Source organism: Neoarius graeffei, chromosome 4, assembly GCF_027579695.1.
Source record: "Neoarius graeffei isolate fNeoGra1 chromosome 4, fNeoGra1.pri, whole genome shotgun sequence".
Lineage (NCBI taxonomy): Eukaryota > Metazoa > Chordata > Actinopteri > Siluriformes > Ariidae > Neoarius > Neoarius graeffei.
In genome coordinates this window covers 114,196,943-114,214,580 of record NC_083572.1, presented here as the reverse complement: position 1 = coordinate 114,214,580, position 17,638 = coordinate 114,196,943, and the positions used below count along the sequence as shown (strand labels likewise).

Here is a 17,638-nt window from a genome sequence, read left to right as displayed (position 1 = left end):
TGATGCACCGAACTGCAGTTCTGGAGACTGTAAACCTCTTCGAAATGGCAATGTAGCCTTGGCCCTTGTCATGAGCCTCCACAATCTTTTGTCGGAGTTCAAGACTTATTTCTTTAGTCTTCGGCATTGTGACAAATAGTAATCCTCCTCATTCATTCAAATGCCCTGTTCCTTGGAGTCCTTTTAAACTGTTGAATGGAGCCAGTTGACTACAGGTGTTGCTAGGAAGCCAATTGATTGCACAGGTGTTGTTTAAAAGCTGATTGGTTAATTAACTGTGTTTTAAAAGCAAGAATCCACATGGGGGCTAATATTTTTGACCAACTCATTTTTACCATATTTCATATAAAGACAGCCTAAAACTAATTTCATATTCCAAAATGCACCACAAACATCTGAATAGTACTGGTGATTGTTTGTGTATATCAATTTTTATCAATGCTTTAAACATTTGGAGGATATTTGGGAAAATGTTCCAAAATTTAAGGGGGGCTAATAATTTTGAGTTCAACTGTATCTAATAATCTGCCCTTCCCTTGCGTGCTCTCTGTCAAGCTACACATGCTTCTCCTGAGATATCAATATTCCTGACCTCTTCTGGTCTCCAGATCTGCCTGATCAATCCTGATGCCCTACTTCTGGTTGGAATTCTCATCACTTTGCTGTTGCTGAGGACAGCCTCATACGGACAGCCTAAAGATGCACTTAGAAACCATGAAAATGTCTTTGGACTGCAACTGATATGAACAGTTTTGCCATGATGGTTCAGGACTACAGGTGCCAGGATAGCTTTAGGACTGAAATTACCATGAACAGTTTTACACGCAAGTCTCCATCAGTGAACGTTTGATAAAATACACTTCAAGTTCAAACTATAACAAATTTCCTCATTACATAATTACACTTCTTGACCATAGAGCACAGTTATAGAAGGGAATCGTATAACCCCTTCAGACATCATGTGTACAATTGTACAAGAGTCACCTCTGGCTTGCTTTTTAGCAATAAATGTATAATTAAAATTTATATATTTCTTGTGACAATGTTCATTGTTAAAAGCGCTATACAAAATACAATTAGATTCAATATAATCTTCATGATACAGTACATTATAAAATACCAAACCCAGGCATCCATTAAGACTAATATAATCAAACATCCCCTGCTGTAATGAGTTAAATGCTATCAAATACAGTGAGAGTAAAAAGTATTTGATCCCTTGCTGATTTTGTTGGTTTGCCCACTAATAAAGACATGATCATTCCATACTTTTATTGGTAAATGTATTCTAACATGGAGAGACAGAATATCAAAAAGAAAATCCAGAAAATAACTTTAAAGAATATATATTAATTGATTTGTATTTCATTGAGGGAAATAAGTATTTGATCCCCTAGTATGCATTAGGGGTTCTGGCTTTCACAGACCAGTTAGACACTCCCAATCAACTTGTTACCTGAATTGAAGACACCTGTTCTAACTAATCACCTGTATGAAAGACACCTGTTCACAGAATCAGACAGATTCCAAACTCTCCAACATGGGTAAGACCAAAGAACTCTCTCAGGACCTCAGAGACAGGATTGTTGACCTGCACAAATCTGGAATGGGCTACAAAAACATTAGCAAGATGCTGGGTATTAAAGTAACAACCATTGGTGCAATTGTGAGAACATTTAAGAAGTATAACATGACCATCAATAGACCTCGGTCTGGTGCTCCACAGAAGATTTCACCTCGTGGGGTGGCAATGATCATGAGAGCTGTGAGAAATCAGCCTGCAACCACACAGCGGGAGTTAGTGAATGACCTCAAGGCAGCTGGGACCACAGTCACCAGGAAAACAATTGGCAACACTTTGCGCCACAATGGATTAAAATCCTGCAGTGCCCGAAAGGTACCCCTGCTTAAGAAGGCACATGTGGAGGCCCGCCTAAAGTATGCCAATGATCACCTCAAAGATGTACAAAGTGATTGGGAGAAGGTTCTGTGGTCAGACGAGACCAAAATTGAACTATTTGGCCTAAACTCTACTCGTCATGTGTGGAGGAAGAAAAATGCTGCCTATGACCCCAGGAACACTGTGCCCACCGTCAAGCATGGAGGTGGAAGCATTATGTTTTGGGGGTGTTTCTCTGCCAAGGGCACAGGGCTACTTCACTGCATCAGTGGGAAGATGGATGGAGCCATGTACCGTGCAGTCCTGAGGGACAACCTCCTCCCCTCTGCCAGGAAGTTGAAAATGGGCCGTGGTTGGGTCTGCCAACATGACAACGACCTGAAGCATACAGCAAAGGCAACAAAGGAGTGGCTCAAGAACAACCACATTAAGGTCATGGAGTGGCCCAGCCAGTCTCCGGACCTCAATCCAATCGAAAATCTATGGAGGGAGCTGAAGGTCCGAGTTGCCAAGCGACAGCCCACCAACCTTAATGATTTAGAAAGGATCTGCAAAGAAGAGTGGGCCAAAATTCCCCCTGATACGTGTGCTAACCTTGTGGCTAACTACAACAAACGTCTGTCTGCTGTGCTTGCAAACAAAGGCTTTGACACCAAGTATTAAGTGCTTTTGGTTAGAGGGATCAAATACTTATTTCCCTCAATGAAATACAAATCAATTAAAATATAAAGTTATTTTCTGGATTTTCGTTTTGATATTCTGTCTCTCCATGTTAGAATACATCTACCATTAAAAGTATAGAATGATCATGTCTTTATTAGTGGGCAAACCAACAAAATCAGCAAGGGATCAAATACTTTTTACTCTCACTGTACATATATGATACTTGCCAAATAAAGAGCAGTTTCATATTGATGAATAATTAGTAATGTGGCTGCAAAAGTAATTACTCCAGTATTCTAAGGAAAATACAAAACTCTCCATCAGCTGTAGAATGAAATGCATTCTTTAGAAAAATCCCATTTGAGACAAATTTTTCATTAAAAAAACGGTCACCGGTCCTCATTCATATCTGTACGAGTGCACTGGTGTTGGAGGAAATTACTCTGGAAAGTAAAATGTTTTCCACACTCCGAGCAGTGATAGGGCTTCTCCCCTGTGTGAATTCGTCGATGTAATTGGAGAAGATTCTGCCGATTAAAACTCTTCCCACACTCTAAGCAGTAATATGGTTTATCTCCAGTGTGAATGCTCAGATGTTGTTGAAGATTGCTTTTGTGCAAAAAACTCTTCCCACACTCTGAGCAAGGATATGGCTTCTCTCCGGTGTGAATTCGCCGATGTCGCTGGAGATTACTCGGGCAATTAAAAAGCTTCCCACACTCTGAGCAGTAATAAGGTTTATCTCCATTGTGAATGCGGAGATGTTGCTGGAGAGTATTCCTTTGTGTAAAACTCTTCCCACAGTCTGAGCAGTAATATGGTTTATCTCCAGAGTGAATGCGCAGGTGTTTCTGGTGATTACTGCTGTGTGTAAAAGTCTTCCCACACTCTGAGCAGTAATAAGGTTTATCTCCAGTGTGAATGCGGAGATGTTGCTGGAGAGTATTTCTTTGTGTAAAAGTCTTCCCACACTCTGAGCAGTAATATGGTTTATCTCCAGTGTGAATGCGCAGGTGCTGTTGGAGATTGCTTCTTTGTGTGAAACTCTTCCCACACTGTGAGCAGTGATACGGCTTCACTCCTGTGTGAATTCGCCGATGTCGCTGGAGAGTACTCTGGCAAATAAAACTTTTCCCACAGTCTGAGCAGTGATACGGCTTCTCTCCTGTTTGAACGCACTGGTGTTTTTGGAGATTACTCATTTGACTGAAACTCTTCCCACATTCTGAGCACTGGTGAATTTCTTTTTTAACTTGGCTATGAGAAGCCTCCGTGCAGAAAGTACCAGATGACCTCCGGTGAATAGTGGCGCTCGCTGTGGCTTCCAGATTCTTAAGTTCAGCCTCTTCTGACTTCATCCTAATTGTGTCTTGTGGAGGTTTAAGGTGTGTAGAAAAATCACTCAAACCTGGATAAGAAAAAGATCAGAAAATGGATATTTGTAACAATCAAATCATTTTGCTCACTCTGACAAACAAATTCAGAACTACACAATAGCTTTCCTGTCTGAACACCAAGCAGTGCGTTCTGGGAGGAGATAAATGTACAGTTGTGTTCAAAATAATAGCACTGTGTTTAAAAACGTGAGTAAAGCTCAAAATCCTTATAATAGTTTTTATTTCCATGCATTGGGAACACTGCACATTATATTCTACATCAAAACATGAAGAAAAATGTATGAATATTTTAATTACTTTACAGAAAATGAAGAAAAATGAACATTGGGCTGTTCAAAAAAATAGCAGTGTCTGCATTTTTCATTACAAACTCCAAATATTTACTGTATAAACTGAAAAAATCTTTAGGATTTATTATTCCTGTGAATCACTAAACTAATATTTAGTTGTAGAACCACGGTTTCTGAGAACTTCTGGCACCTGTGAACAGGTATTGAGCAATTCCAGCGTTATGGACGTGACACTTGAACTCAAAATGGCAACAAATGACCCAGTGCATGTTTTATTGTCTCCCAGTATTTAAACAGGTGTTGCATATTTTAAGGCTGTACCATACTGGAGAAGTGATAGAACAAGAACAATTCCCATAGTACATCTAGGGCATGCCAGAAAACGCCAATAAAAGATGCGTTATGGATGTGACAGAAAAAGTATCACTTTTCTTGGGTGACTGTACATTTTTATCAAACTCTGTGAAATTGAAAACCTAATGTCGAAATGGAGAGATCCATTTGATAGAGGGGTCCAAGGTGAATATTAAAAAATCTTTGTTTAAAATATTTTGTATTTCATGCAGAGTTTTGGAAGGAAAAGTCAGCGTTATGGATGTGACGAAATTCCGTTACGGATGTGACGCGTCTGAAATAGACATGGCATATGTTTAGAAAATCAGCAATTTAACCACCATAACCCTTTGAAAAACTCTCTAAATATCAGCTAAAACTATCAAAGTTCTTAAATAATATTTAGGATGGCTATTGTTTTGCTGTTTTGTGGATTTTAGCATACATTTCTGTGGCTTGTGGCAATAATATAGAATTGTACATGATCAAAGTTGATTTTAGCTTGGGTTTTACATTACAAGAAAGAAAGACTGACATATTAAGGCGAAGGGAACAATTCTTGTGACAAATTGGTTCAACTTATTCACATCTGTAAAATACAGGCCTGGGTGATATCTCTGGGAGTGGTTTTGATGTATTACATGTTGCTTTATTTTTGCATGGTGAGGTTGACATTTACATGGAATTGCCCTATTCCAGCCCAGGATGATTTGACAACATTCCACAATCCCTCTGCATTTCTTGGTTTTGCCTCAGAAACAGCATTTTTGATGTCACCCCACAAGTTTTCTATCGGATTAAGGTCCGGGGATTGGGCTGGCCACTCCATAACTTTCATTTTGTTGGTCTTGAACCCTGATGCTGCTCGCTTACTGGTGTGTTTGGGGTCGTTGTCTTGTTGAAACACCCATTTCAAGGGCATTTCCTCTTCAGCATAAGGCAACATGACCTCTTCAAGTATTTTGATATATGCAAACTGATCCATGATCCCTGGTATGCGATAAATGGGCCCGACACCACAGTAAGAGAAACATCCCCATATCATGATGCTTGCACCACCATGCTTCACTGTCTTCAGAGTGGACTGTGGCTTGAATTCAGTGTTTGGGGGTCGTCTGAAAAACTCTCTGCGGCTCTTGGACCCAAAAAGAACAATTTTACTTTCATCAGTCCACAAAATGTTTTTCCATTTCTCTTTAGGCCAGTCGATGTGTTCTTTGGCAAACTGTATCCTCTTCAGCACGTCTTTTTTTTAAACAGTGGAACTTTGCGGGAGCTTCTTGCCGATAGATTAGCTTCACACAGGCGTCTTCTAATTGTCACAGCACTCACAGGTAACTTCAGACCGTCTTTGATCACCCTGGAGCTGATCATTGGCTGAGTCTTTGCCATTCTGGCTATTCTTCGATCCATTCGAATGGTAGTCTTCTGTTTTCTTCCATGTCTCTCTGGCTTTGCTGTCCATTTTAAAGCACTGCAGATCATTTTAGCCGAGCAGCCCATCATTTTCTGCACTTCTTTACAGTATACGTTTTACCTCTCCAATCAACGTTTTAATCAAAGCACGCTGTTCTTCTGAACAATGTCTGGAACGACCCATGTTTCTCAGGTTTTCAGAGAGAAATGGATGTACAACATGTGCTGGCTTCATCCTTAAATTAGTGCCACCTGACTGACATCTGTTTTTTCACAGAATGAATGATCTCACTAATTAAACTCCACACTGCTATTATTTTGAACACGTCCCTTTCACTTAATGATTCGATTACACAGACTCAGGAGCATGCATATCATGAATGTTGGGTCTGTTGGTTTTCTATGACTCTACTACACCTACTGGTAAATTATTTGCCATGTAGTAATATAATTTCCACCAAAAACAGTGATTGATCTGGTTAGTCGTGTTGGACTGCTATTATTTTGAACACAAGTGTATAACAGTGTCGTCAGATCTTCGTGGTTTGTTAAAACCAGTCCCACTCCATTAACATATCCATCACCTTGGAGGGAGGGGGAAAAAATCAAATCACATGGATTACATTCTGCTTTACTAGCAAGTCAAAAACTCCAGATTAACTGCTAAATTTGATGGAAAAAGCCTTAAAAGTGTAAGAGCAAGAAGATTTCCAGGTAGGCCCAATATAAAACAGTAGTAACAAACTATTGATTTAAAAAAAAACCCTCATGAGTTTGTATTATAGTGACACCACAGCCATCCATGGTCAGGGGCCTAGAGAGCAAAACTTGCAGTACTCTTTGTATGGGAGGGATAGCATATTTTCAGTCCTCCATCAATAATTGTGATGCTACCCAATCATGCATATGTGAGCTCATGTATTTGGAAGAGAGTAGATAGCGCTTTCTTCCATGGCTGCCCTTTGACACCGCAAGCAGCAGCTTGCTAGGCTATCTGTCTGTGGTGTAGCTTGAGGTTGAATATCCTTTCTAAGATCAAGGCACCGAGTCCATGACCTTGGAACCTTTTGCTGAGAATTTGTTTAGAGTGGTGATCAGTTCACAATGCTGATCCACACTACTTGGCCTGGGAGGCTCTTGTTCCATGGCAACAGAGAGTGGAGACGATGGGACCCTCCGCAGGTTGCATCCCTCAACCATTCAACACACACACACACACACACGGACAATTTAGAGTAGCCAGTTAACCTAACCGCATGTCTCTGGACTGTGGGGGGAAACCGGAGCACCTGGAGGAAACCCACGTAGACACCAGGAGAACATGCAAACTCCGCAGAGTCAGCCACTGAGCCCAAACCCAGAACCTGCTGGCTACGAGGCAACAGTGCTAACCGCTACACCACCCTGGCTAGGCTGTGCATGTAAAGGAAAAAGCATTAGTGCCTCAGTTCACATTCTTCCACACTTGCCCTTTTTTTTTTTTTAAGTGCATAAGTTTGTTCACACTGACAATTATAGCAATAAGGAGTGCACAATGGAGCACTCTGGATAGTGTACTCATAATGGTCAAAAAGCTGGAAGGTCAAATGCTGGGCACTTCTCACTCTTAAAGGGGAACTGAAGGCAAATTTATCATCATCAAAATTCTATTTCTCTCATTTTATTAAATATAGTAATGCACTTCTGACAGCTATTTTGTCGCTGCTATAGCAAGTTATGAGTGTTTGAAATATGCTCTGTAATATATCAGTCCATATGTCAAAGCAATGGCCGTAAACGAGATTTGCTGAGACCTGTGCGAGACATCATAGGACGGAAGTAAAACATACAGCGGAAATCAAAGTGACCAACATCTGCCAACGTTGTCAAAAGATGTGCGCGCCCTCCTTCGAATGCTGACGTAATCAAGCCGGAAGTTTTCTGTGTCCGAAAATCACTCACTATATAGGGCACAAAATAGTGTGGATGCCATTTTATAGTGCTGTCCGAAACCTTAGTGAGGATTATGTGGAAAATGCGCTCAGTATAATAATGTATTTATCACAAAAATACATGCACGTATTTATTTTTAAAACCCACCAGCCGCCTGATCTGGCACGTTTTAATTGTATGACAGTAATTATGTAAATACCAGCGAGATGGACTTGTCTTTATCCTGTCGTCTTTCCAACTCTTCTCTACTCTACGTTGGTTCGAAGTCATGTTTGTGGAAATGTATCATATCAGACTTTGATAGATCCCTGTTCTTTAAATAAAACAGGGTGCCCATTCACACCTGATTGTCGTCCCATTGATTGAAAACACCTGACTCTAATTTCACCTTCAGATTAACTGTGAATTCTAGAGGTTCACATACTTTTGCCACTCACAGATATGTAATATTGGATCATTTTCCTCAATAAATAAATGACCAAGTATAATATTTTTCTCATTTGTTTAACTGGGTTCTCTTTATCTACTTTTAGGACTTGTGTGAAAAATCTGATGATGTTTTAGGTCATATTTATGCAGAAATATAGAAAATTCTAAAGGGTTCACAAACTTTCAAGCACCACTGTAGCTGAACAATGCTTATGTTATTTCTTGCGAACGTTACAATGACGGACGGATTATTTTACATTTTTAGGCAGAAAAACCGGCCGTCCTTGTGTTCATGCCTCGAAGGGCCAGATGTAAGTGACTGCTTGTGCATTCGCAGTACGCGTCTTTGATTCCTCCGGGTGCCTATAAAACAGAGATTCACCTCAGAATGAAAGGCGAAAGTTAGGCCTTCACAGCGGACAGAAATGACGTTAGCTTGTCAAATCGGCCTATTGCAATGCAAAAGATGTTTACAATAATTAAAAATATTTCCAAATGAACTACAGAATAACTGGTGCGTAACTGCAACATTGTTTTAGGAAACAAATCACACAGTTCTGACATTCTGGGGTCAGTCGCGAACATGGTGGACAGAATCCATGAAACTTTTGAGCAATTCCAGCGTTATGGACGTGACACTTGAACTCAAAATGGCAACAAATGACCCAGTGCATGTTTTATTGTCTCCCAGTATTTAAACAGGTGTTGCATATTTTAAGGCTGTACCATACTGGAGAAGTGATAGAACAAGAACAATTCCCATAGTACATCTAGGGCATGCCAGAAAATGCCAATAAAAGATGCGTTATGGATGTGACAGAAAAAGTATCACTTTTCTTGGGTGACTGTACATTTTTATGAAACTCTGTGAAATTGTAAACCTAATGTCGAAATGGAGAGATCCATTTGATAGAGGGGTCCAAGGTGAATATTAAAAAATCTTTGTTTAAAATATTTTGTATTTCATGCAGAGTTTCGGAAGGAAAAGTCAGCGTTATGGATGTGACGAAATTCCGTTATGGATGTGACGCGTCTGAAATAGACATGGCATATGTTTAGAAAATCAGCAATTTAACCACCATAACCCTTTGAAAAACTCTCTAAATATCAGCTAAAACTATCAAAGTTCTTAAATAATATTTAGGATGGCTATTGTTTTGCTGTTTTGTGGATTTTAGCATACATTTCTGTAGCTTGTGGCAATAATATAGAATTGTACATGATCAAAGTTGATTTTAGCTTGGGGTTTACATTATAAGAAAGAAAGACTGACAGTGACATATTAGGTTGGTTACAAATTGGTTCAACTTATTCACATCTGTAAAATACAGGCCTGGGTGATATCTCTGGGAGTGGTTTTGATGTATTACATGTTGCTTTATTTTTGCATGGTGAGGTTGACATTTACATGAAATTGCCCTTTTGCAATTTGAATAAGGCATTGCATTGGGCTAGTGGGACTATTTTCCATCCATGTAGGATACATTTTTGGGAATGAAATCTTTTTTTTGAAAAAAAAAAAAAAAGTACAAAAATAAACAAGTATGCATTAGCTGCTAGATAAATTTATTTTCTGTTCATATGGATTTTTTTTTTTTAAATACAGAGGACTAGACATTTTTTGTCAACTTTTCAAGAAAACTCATCTGATGAGAACACTTTCTGTGGAACCTGCCATTTGACCAATTTGAGGTGAAAATGGGGATCAATATAAAAATAAAATATCTAAAAAGGTTGTCGCTCAGCAGTTATGCTCATACTTTCACAAGAGAGTCGTTAAAAGTTTCAATCAAGATTTAGATTATCATAATACAAAGCAGCGCAGGTTAAAATAGTCAGTGCCCCATCATGGGCCACATATTAGAGTTAATTTCTGCTTGAATTACTTGACCTCAGCGCAGCTTTTAAGACCATTCCTTCAATAATTATGCATCACAATATTCTAGACAGACTAGAAAATTTAAGGTAATGTAGATCTGAGCATATGTGATAATGTTATCAGTTTGTGAACAATAGTGTTTTTGTGTATGCAAATGTGAAGTTTAGTCAAACATGGTGGTACAACCAAGTCATCATTTGCCTGGAGGAATTGTCATGGCTGTAGCCACAGCTTCCATTTGCGCTTATAAACGAGGAACTGAGAGGATTACTCGTCAATGGGCTATAATGAGGAGGTAACATATAAATCATCATCGAGGTATAGGAGATAAAAGGAGAGAAGAATCTATACCCAACTTTGAAGGACATATAACCTGTAGCTCTGACTAGTCACAAACTGCTAAGTGGATATTCTATACGGTGTACATGTGGTCTGAGGTGAGAAGAAGAAAATGCAAGATTACTGTATGACTAATATTTATTTAAAAACTGCCATATGAGACAAAAGGGCTCTAAATTTGCTCCCACATAAAACAAAGGGAATCCAGGACTCAACATTAATGGTAGTCTGACTGTCCGGAACAACCAAATGTGTGTCTGAACATGTCAAATCCCCACCTGCCTGTCCGACGGGACGAGTCGAACATTTGTTGAAAATCACCATTTTTATAGTAATTATTCAAGAGTTACATCAATAAAGTTCCAACAAAACCAGTTCAATCCCCTCAGCGATCCATCCATGTTACTGCTTACAAAGTTCCGGGGAAGCCGAGTACAGCAGGTGTGTGTGTGTGTGTGTGTGTAAAAATAACATCATAATATCTAATTATAGCTCATTGGACTTCATCGAAATTGGAGAAATAGTGATCAAATACCTCAATAAAATAAATCTCTGTGGTGAATCTTCATTTCAGTGCATTTTTCTTTTGTATGGTTCACATTAACCATCACAAATGTGGTAAAATATCTTGGGGGAATTTTATGACAGTGCCGAACTCGGTTTGTTTTCATTCACAGTGTGATTCTGTCCCCCTCATCATGTCCAACTCGTTTTCTTTAAATTAATTTATACTTCAGGTTTTACTGGATTAATCAGGATTTAACTTTATTTCCTCCAGAAGCTTTGAATGTGGGTGAGTCTAACTCTTAAAACTGCACATCAGGTAATGGGTTAGAACACACACACACGCCATAATGGGGCTTTGGAGAGTTTCCGTTTATTGTTCCAGTTAAAGTTTGAGTTTTATTGAAAAATTACAAATCAAAACAGAATGATCATAACTATACCTGCTTTTAGATAAACTTTGTTCATCACTTTCAATGAACTTGTAAATACATCGGAATAAAAAGGTTATGGTCAGGACGAGTTACTGCTTGTCCAACTGGATTAAAGAGTTAATGTCGAGCCCTGACATCGAGGTGAATCCAAGAAACGAAACTAGTGTGAAAGCAGTGAGAACTGATTGCCACATTTGCAGTCATCAAGACAAATATTTGGTTTTGGCTTTGTATTTTTAAATATGCTAAAATAACTTTTAAACTCATGACAAACATTAAAAAATGACACTCATTAAAAACACATTAAAGTTTTTCTCTTCCTGTTTAGTCGGCCAGCCAACGGCAGCAAAAGTGCTTAAAAAAACTTTTGATGGCAAATTCTTGTTAAAAGTTGGCAACCATGCTAGAAGTTAGCAGCATGGACTAAGGTTTCAGAATCACCCGGTTGCCAACATGGAACTTGACCTTCAAGGTCAAATTTGAAGGTCAAAAACAATGCATTTTATGGTTACTCTTTTGGGGGGGCCTTATATTCATGGAATTCTTTTTCAAATGTTGGCAACCATGCTAGAAGTGATCAATAAAGTCTAAGGTTCCAGAATCTAGTGGTTGTCAAAATCATATTTCAAATTTAAGGTGAAATTTGGAGGTAAAAAAGTAAAATAAATAAATTAAATGGGTGGTTCGTCCGTTTTGGGGGGGATCCATTTACATGCTATTCTTTTTTTAAAAGTTGGAAACTATGCTAGAAGTCATCAGTAGGGTCTGAAGTTCCAGACTTCAGTGGTTGCCAAAGTCATATTTGTACTTTAAATGTCAAATTTGAAAATTAATAATAATAATAATAATAATAATAATAATAAAAAAACAGAAGCGGGGATGTTCTGATTCGTCTTTTTGTGGGGTTGTATTTTCATGGCATTCTTTTTAAAAGCTGGCAACCATGTTATTAATTATCAGCAGGGTCTGAGGTTTCAGATTCCAGTGGTAATATAATATAACATAATATATGCTCAAGACTTTATATTGGGATGCTTGATTTAGCTCATCATGGAGCAACTCTGGCCAGTCAGCCTTGGACATTCTGAAATGTATAATTCAAACTGGTTTTTGCCAAGACACATCATAGCTCATTAACATAAAATTAACTTAAACCGAATTTTAAATTTTCACCCTGGTCACCCAGTTCACTTTATTCTTTTGTTCCATGTGAAGCACATTAAGCTGCCTGTGTGAAATGTGCTATATAAATAAAATCTGCCGTGCCTTGGCTCACCAGTGACTTTGCTTTGGCCACCCAATTCACAGACTCCATAGAAAAATAATGACTGCTTATGTTTCTCATATGAGCACAAGGTCAGATGATTATTGAGATGAAGCAATCTTGACATGTTACCGCCAACGAGTGATGCATTGGCATTGCATCTTGCACATGCAAATCATCAGGCAAAGGTATGGCTGCAGTCTGACAAGGTACATGTTAATGAAAGCCCTGAGGAGACAGGTGGTTGGAAAGTGGTAGACCAACACTTGGTGGCTGTGTGGCAAAGGAAGCCTCCAGTTCCACATAGTTGCTTAGAACTGATAACATGTGGTTGTAGAACCAAGTGTCGTACACATGCCTGCAGTTGCCTGAAGAATGGACAGCCCTGTATACCTGCATGTGGTTGTGATGCAGATGGATGTTTAAACACTGCAGGGATGGAACATAAGGATGAGACAACCTTTTTGTAATAACAGCAACAATAAGTGCAACGCTACACAGCTACTACAAATACATAAAATTGAAAATACTACAAAAATATTCAGTCTGTAATCACATTTGAATTTGAATTCTTGCCTTGAAACAAAGAAACAATCTGTTGACATACAGTCTTGTTATTCAGTCACTGTAGAAAATGTTTTGTGTTATTCATACCACAATAATAATGGCCATATGAATTCTAAATATACATATTAATCCATATAATTCATCAATATATTTGAACTTCCTATTCCCCAGGTACTAATTATCCAATATCTATGGCAAAAAATTTGTATTTTATGAAAGCACATCACAAAATTTAAAAAAAAAAACCCTGATATTTGACCTCGGTTGACCTTTTGACCTCTATATTACACCTTAGGCCCACTTTACACGGGGACGGTATAAAACAAAAACGCAAAAGTCCGTTTTCGTTCACTTTTTTCCGCGTCTACACGACCGTTTTCAAGGAGGAAATCTGCGTCTATACGGTGAGGCATAAATGTCTCCGCTATGTCTGCACGCATGCGCAATGTCTTCTGTCTTGTCTGATCTGCACATCTGCGCTGCTGTTCTGTCAAGTTATCCTACCAAGCCTACTACGCATGTACGAAATCCAGGAGGGTAGGAAAATTCAACAGTAGTTTTGTCCCACCGATCAGCTGGGCTGATAGAAAATCGGTGAGAATTTCACGCATTTGCCGATTTTTATGTTTTGTGCGTATTGGTCGAGTCTTTGGCCGAGTCAAATAATTTGTAATGACTTGTTTTGAATAATAAAACGGTCTGTATGAGAACTTGCTAGGATAACTTTACAGAACACCGGTCCGGCTGAGGTACTGTAGTGCTCGAGGGAGGAGCAGAAGCAAACTGAAACTCTTTTAATCTGCCTTTATTAAGTAACACTCACTCTTGTTTCGGTGAAGAAGAGAAAAGGCAGTGTCCATCTCAGCAAAATAAACCCGTTCGGCTGCTAGTTTTGTTTTCAGTCTCGGGTTTATGGTTTCACGAGCGGCTTGAATAGGCGGCGCGCGCGCGTGTAACTTGGCGACACCAAACTGAGGAGCTCCAGCTGGGCGGGTGAGCAGGAAAACACATCTACTGCATTAAAACACAGAGCAGCTTGAAGGTCCGTTGGATCGATGTAATCAGACATGCTCTTACTTTTTTTACTTACTTTCTTACTTCCCGGGCTGGCATGTGCAGTGTATGACATATGTATGACGTAAACGCGTACCCGACGTGAGCAGATCCGAGCAGAGTTTCGCGTATTGGGTAGTTTAGACGGATATGCAACGGGGGCCGTTTTTAACTTATCCACTCTGGAAGGCGTTTTCAATTTTATCCGTTTTTCAGCCTCGGAAACGCCGTCCTCGTGTAAACGAAAGGCACTTCTGATAAAATATTTAGTCGTTTTTACCCGACAGCGTCCTCGTGTAAACGGGCCCTTAAAAGGTCAAGTTCCATGTTGGCAACCGGGTGATTCTGAAGGGGCGGTCACACAGCACTCCGCGTCTATATCACGTACAAAAAGATACAAAAATCTGGTGGACGTGGTCGTAAGTGCTAATTTTTGGTCAATTTTGGCTTTGCCGTGCTTTGTACGGGGTATGGCCGTCAGCGGCTGTTTCACTGCTGCAGCACTGCCTAAGCACAGCTAACCAAGTCCAGCCACGCACCCAGATGTTCCGTACCACCCTCCTCCTCCTCCTCCTTCTTCTTCTTCTCTCAGCAAGGATATGTTGAGCCTGTATCAGTTGGTTCTGTTGGTGCTGGAGCATTAAGATGAGGACATCACAGCGTTGAGGGTTCATGTTCACCCCTTGACATCTAGACTGCAAGTGCCGAGGTCTCAGAAAATTACAGTATTTATACATGCCGCAAATCAGAAGTGATGCAGAAGTGATTAGACAGTGATCAATCGAATTTAGAACTTGTTTGAGACGTCGTTTAACGGGCTTAGACAGTGCTATGTACGCGGAAAAATCCATTTCTCAGTGATAAGCCGCTAAACACACGCTATATCCCGTGATACCAACGCGTAACACCCGTCCGATGACCGTGCTCTGCCCGTGATAGACCGCCAAACTTTTGCGTCTTACCATGTCTCCCCAAGTTTTAATAACGGCCGGGACACTGATTATCACGTGTTCTTCACGTGTGTTGCATGTCTTTACCACGTGTGCCAGCCGTGGTTGTCCGCGGTCTAAAGTTTTGAGCAGTCCAAAACTTTTTGCCGCGTCCGACGCCGTTCCGATTTTCCCCTACGTCCTGTCACGTCTGTATATCGACTGTAACACGTCTTAACTTCGACATCAACACGAACAACATCGTCTGCTTCACGGGAGAGCACTTTTTGACGGGTTTTGGCCGTGATAAAGCCGTAAAGCGCTGTGTGACCGGGCCTTGAAACCTTAGTCCATGCTGATAACTTCTGGCATGGTTGCCAACTTTTAACAAAAAATGCCATCAAAAGGTTTTTTTAGGGTCTTGGCAGGCCGACTAGTTGACAGGTTTGATTTGTTTGTACTGAAGAAAGCTGAAATGACAAAAGTAGTACAAGTGAGTGATCTAGAAATATAATCCTCTGCCACATTACAGATTCTGCCTCACAGATCCAGGAGAGAGTCACTGACTCGGACAGAGGTGTTCAGACACGTTCCTCAGCTTACTGAAAGACAAACACAGCACATCAGGAGTGTGGTGTAGTAAGACGATTAGAAGATATGATTTCAGGGAGGGAGTTGTCTGAGTGGGATAGTGGAGTTTCAGCAGGTGCTGGAAAATTACTGATCAGGAAAGACTTATGAAATACTGAGGAGATAAGTTTCAAGGATTTAACTGAAACTCGCCAAAACAAGTAGCAAGCATGCCAAACAAATATCTCTATCCTGTGTATTTACCAGTCCATTGCTCCAGGACAGTAAATATTCGTCACTGGGAACCAAACCTTTCACACTGCAGTTAAGTTGGAAATATTCACAGACTCGGACTTCCCGGATCAATGACTCTGAAGTGAAGCGTTGTTAAAAACACAACAGACGCCTCTTTCTTACTGTACCAAGGTAGAAAACAAGCTGCAAGTTACTTTTCAGGGGCCGTCTGAAACGTGCAAGACTGAAAAGAAATGCAAGGAAAATGTTCAATAACTTCACTCGTTCACTGAAGTGTCACCAAAATCACTGCACACATCAACAGTCTCCTGTTGGTTATACTACAACAGTTATTTTTGGACAAATGTGCTTTTGCATAATTTTAAGGAATTTTTATTGGGAAAAATACATTTTCAATAACTTTACTGACTGGAAACTTTGGATAGAGCAATTCCAGCGTTATGGACGTGACACTTGAACTCAAAATGGCAACAAATGACCCAGTGCATGTTTTATCGTCTCCCAGTATTTAAACAGGTGTTGCATATTTTAAGGCTGTACCATACTGGAGAAGTGATAGAACAAGAACAATTCCCATAGTACATCTAGGGCATGCCAGAAAATGCCAATAAAAGATGCGTTATGGATGTGACAGAAAAAGTATCACTTTTCTTGGGTGACTGTACATTTTTATGAAACTCTGTGAAATTGTAAACCTAATGTCGAAATGGAGATATCCATTTGATAGAGGGGTCCAAGGTGAATATTAAAAAATCTTTGTTTAAAATATTTTGTATTTCATGCAGAGTTTCGGAAGGAAAAGTCAGCGTTATGGATGTGACGAAATTCCGTTATGGATGTGACGCGTCTGAAATAGACATGGCATATGTTTAGAAAATCAGCAATTTAACCACCATAACCCTTTGAAAAACTCTCTAAATATCAGCTAAAACTATCAAAGTTCTTAAATAATATTTAGGATGGCTATTGTTTTGCTGTTTTGTGGATTTTAGCATACATTTCTGTGGCTTGTGGCAATAATATAGAATTGTACATGATCAAAGTTGATTTTAGCTTGGGGTTTTACATTATAAGAAAGAAAGACTGACATATTAAGGCGAAGGGAACGATTCTTGTGACAAATTGGTTCAACTTATTCACATCTGTAAAATACAGGCCTGGGTGATATCTCTGGGAGTGGTTTTGATGTATTACATGTTGCTTTATTTTTGCATGGTGAGGTAGACATTTACATGGAATTGCCCGATACAACATTATCAGTAGCATGCGGATATCAGGTCAGTGTGGTCTTCTGTCTCAGGTGTTGCACAACTATGTTTATTCTTGTTTCAGTATACACGTGTAAACCAAAAAGCTCAGCTTGAAAGCACTGTTTGGGTAAGCCATGGCCTCAAGGTTAGAGAAGCAGCTTTGGGACCAAACGGTTGCTGATTTGATTCCCTGGACTAGCAGGAATGGCTGAAGTGCCCTTGAGCAAGGCACCT

General features: G+C 39.7%; 1 pseudogene; it reads right to left on the bottom strand.

Annotated features, from left to right (window-relative positions):
* LOC132885549 (zinc finger protein 665-like) overlaps positions 1-17,638 on the bottom strand; it is a 58,933-nt pseudogene that overhangs the window by 27,232 nt on the left and 14,063 nt on the right.